The sequence below is a fragment of the Gorilla gorilla genome, chromosome Y, assembly GCF_029281585.2.
Source record: "Gorilla gorilla gorilla isolate KB3781 chromosome Y, NHGRI_mGorGor1-v2.1_pri, whole genome shotgun sequence".
NCBI classification, from domain to species: Eukaryota; Metazoa; Chordata; class Mammalia; order Primates; family Hominidae; genus Gorilla; species Gorilla gorilla.
In genome coordinates this window covers 34,575,245-34,579,012 of record NC_073248.2, presented here as the reverse complement: position 1 = coordinate 34,579,012, position 3,768 = coordinate 34,575,245, and positions in this window count along the sequence as shown.

Sequence of the window (3,768 nt, the reverse complement as noted above, 5' to 3'; positions counted from 1 at the left end):
TAGCACTTCCCCGTGACCACCTCACAGCCTCAAAACACCTCCTTCTCCACCAAGAGACAATCACAGAGATGGCCCAAAGGGGCTTTGTGGTAGAGACAATGAGGGTCCTGCATTCGATTTTACCTGGCCGCCTTTCAGCAGATACCAGGCCGGCACTGCCTGTACCAGTTTATTCTGCTTAGGCACACTGACAGCTCTGAAAGCCAGGGGTCCAAGCCAGCCTCAGAAATTCTCATGTGCTACTCTCAGGGCACCCGGCCTGATTGTGAGCTCCGATTAACATGACAATGAATGTCTCCATTCAATGACTCTATAAGAGGGCAGATGAGAGCCAGCCTAAAGAAACATCACACACTTTCCCAGGAATAAGCTGCAATACCCCTAAGAATCCAAAAGAATATACAGGATTCCTCAAGCATGCCTAGACATTGTAGGGGTGAGTCTTTTTGAAACTCTCCCCACTGTGATTCCTAGGAGCAGCCTGCCAGTGTTCTCCAGTGTTGCTGTCTCCCAGGTGGGGCTTCTTGCTGAACCACAAAGCTTCAGGAACTGTGGGCTGCATGTTTCTGTGGGAGTACTGCAAGTGTTGCATTTCTGTGTGTTTGTGTGGCTTTGTGTGTTGGGGTGTGTGTGTGTGTGTGTGTGTGTGTCTGTAAGTGGAGTCTGCTTAAAGTGGCTAAAGCACTTCAGCGATTCTTTTTTTTTTTTAAGCCTCTCAACCTTTTGTTGACCTGTCTGTGTGGCTTTGCTTGGGATGCAAGTCTCCATGCTCTTTCTTTCTTTATTTTTTTGAACATGAATCCACAATAAATTGGGAGGTAGGCCAAGACTCTCCAGCATCCAAATAAATTCCACTTCAAAAAATCCACTATTCTTGAAGAAGAGGAGTACACCCCACCAAAAATAAGACATCTTCCACTGTTTCATTCACTTGCAGTCAACCCGAACAGAGACACTTTCAGTCCCAGTTGAAGGGTTCCTTGAATTTACCTCGAATTTGTTTCCCAGCCAAGCAGGAGCTTCACATTATGAGGGGAACCTCCTGCATCATCTTGGGATTTCATCCTAGGACATCAAGTGTGAGGAGCAATAAGGGTTGATCATACAATATGTTGAGGGGTGGATGGGGTCCCGCAACTTCAGCTGCAGAAAAAAAATGAAGATAGATGACACAGGAGGTGCTTCCAACTCCATCCCTACATTCCCTTAATTGCACAAGCAGTCTACACCATGTCCGAGTTTTCCAGTGGGTGTACTCCAATGTGCAAGTAACATTTGGAATGCAAATTTGGGCTATCCTGGCAAACACCCTATTTGAGAGCTTTCATACCCAGAGCCGAATTGGACTAAAATGGAATGATTCTGGGTGGGATGTGGCCTCCATCCTTCCCTCTTCTTCTTTTTTTTTTTTTTTTTCACTTGCAAGTTCCTCTTCTGCCTGGAGCACAATGACATCCGCACTAAATGTTTCTCAGTTCATGGGGAATGACCCTCATGGGAATCCATTGCCTGAATGTTTCCTTCTAAACACTGTCACATTTTAATGACTGGCAGCTTTGATACTTTTAAAACCATAAATTCCCATTACAGACACCAATAAGTAAACTCTTTTTCTCCAACTTCTGTTTGACGGTTGCATGATTCCTGTAGGATGAGCAGCAGGCAGCTGTGTCTGGCTTTTGCCTGGTAATCTAGCCTCTGTTTCATTTCATCCGCAAGGCCTTCTGTTTGTGGAAGGGCTCTTTCATTGGGCCACAGCTGGGTGGAACAGCCTCTTGCCACAGATTACTTAGTTGCCAGGGATTTCTGAGAGCAAAAGGGACTTCAGGAAGGCTAGCTGTTCTCCAGATTTTGGGTCATTGTATCCTTGTGGAAGCTGAGGTTGTTTGCAGTTTGCAGGAGGCTTTGGTGTCTTCTGACAGGAATCATTGGACATTGCTTAAACTCAAGCACAAGGCAGCTCATTGTCTCAGGTGAGCCTTGATTTTTGTTTCATTTCATGGGGAACCCACATTGCCCCTCAACAGCACTACTGGACACCCATTTCAGGCTTGCCATCACAACAGACAGCCTCTGCAACACTGTATCAACCTCATCTGCACCCAAGAGAGGCCAGTCTGAAGTGTGAGAACACTGCTCCACCTTAGACTTGCCTTTGTCATGCTTCCTGCCTTTCCCAGAGTGCCCTTGTTAAATCTTGGGTGAAGGGAGGCTGTGAGGTCAAGAGCCCGGCTTTACTTCTCTGACACCCCCCTCTGGGGTCTCAGGTATGATTCTCTCACCCAAAGAACCATCATCAACAATCCAGACTATATTCTAATTCCCATGGGACCAGATTCTTGCTCACAGCCTCTTTTGTGAATGGAGTCACAATAGCAGATTCCAGTGACCATCTTGCCATCTCCAAATACTTCCTCCTTCAGTGGGGCCATAACGTGGAGTCAGCCCGAAGGGTTCCTGAGGTTGAGAATTTTAGGGTCCCACGGTGGTTTTTCATAGTCAGCTTTTTTTGCCAATACCAGGCCAGCTCTGCCTGTAACATTTTACCTGGCTTAGGCAGGCTGACAGCTCTGACAGGATAGTGCCTGAGCCTGCCTCACAATTGTGCTTGTGCTAGTCTCTGGGAAGCAGGCCTGACTGTGAGCTATGGCTTGCATGATAATGAATGTAATCATTGCCCCGTGAGAAGTCCCTGCACCTTGGCAGAGAAGAAAACCTCCGTGGAGTTGCATCCATGGTGGACTCTTGCCTCTCTTCTCTGTGGGATCCACGGGATAGCCCCATGATCCTAGGAGAGGGCAGACATGAGCCACACTGAAGAAACATCAAGCAGAGCCCCATGAAAAAACCATGAAATCCCTAACTTTCCAAAATGATCTGTAGGATGATTCAGGACTGCCTAGATGTAGATGCCAGTCTTTTTGAATCTTACCCCATTGTGATTACTATGTGCAACGGACTTGTGTTCCCCAGAATTGCTCTCTCTTAGATGGGGCTTCCTGCAGTAAACCATACAGCCTCAGAAGCTGCTGGGAAATGTGTTTCTTTGGGAGTGTTGTGAGTGTTGGGTGTCTCCATGTGGTTGTGTCTTTTTGGCTTTGGTTGTGTTTGTGTGTGTGTGTGTATGTGTGGGCGTGACTGTAAGTTGGGTCTGCTTAAAGGAATGCTGCTAATGCACTGCAGTGATTCTTTTTTTTGAGAGTCCCAACATTTTCTTGGCCTGTGTGTGGATCAGCCATCTTTCAGTGTTTCTTTGTTCTGTGGACATCGCATGGAGAAACACTGGCAGTCATGTTCAAAGGGCGTCTTGAATTTACCACGAATTCGGTTCCCAGCTGAGCAGGTCTTTACGCTGTGAGGTGGCACTCCTCCATTGTCTTGGGATTTCATTTTGGGACAGAGAGTGTGAGCAACAATAAGATCCTATTGGGGAGAGGATACAATCCGGTGAGGGGTGGATGGTGTCCTGCACCTTCACCTGCAAAAATTTTAAGACTGATGACACAGTTCTTTCAACTGCATCCACACATTCCCTTAATTTCACAAGCAGTCAACACCATGGCTTGGTGTTCAGGTGGGAGTACTCCAACATGTGGGGAACACATGGAGTGCAAACTGGGGCCACCCTAGCGAACTCCCTATTTGAGGTCTTTCATACCCAGAGAAAAATGAGGGTGGGATGGATTGATGCTTGGTCAAATGTTGCCTCCACACTTGCCTCTTCTTTTCATGAATTCCATGTTCCACATCGGCCTAGTGTTTCCTGAG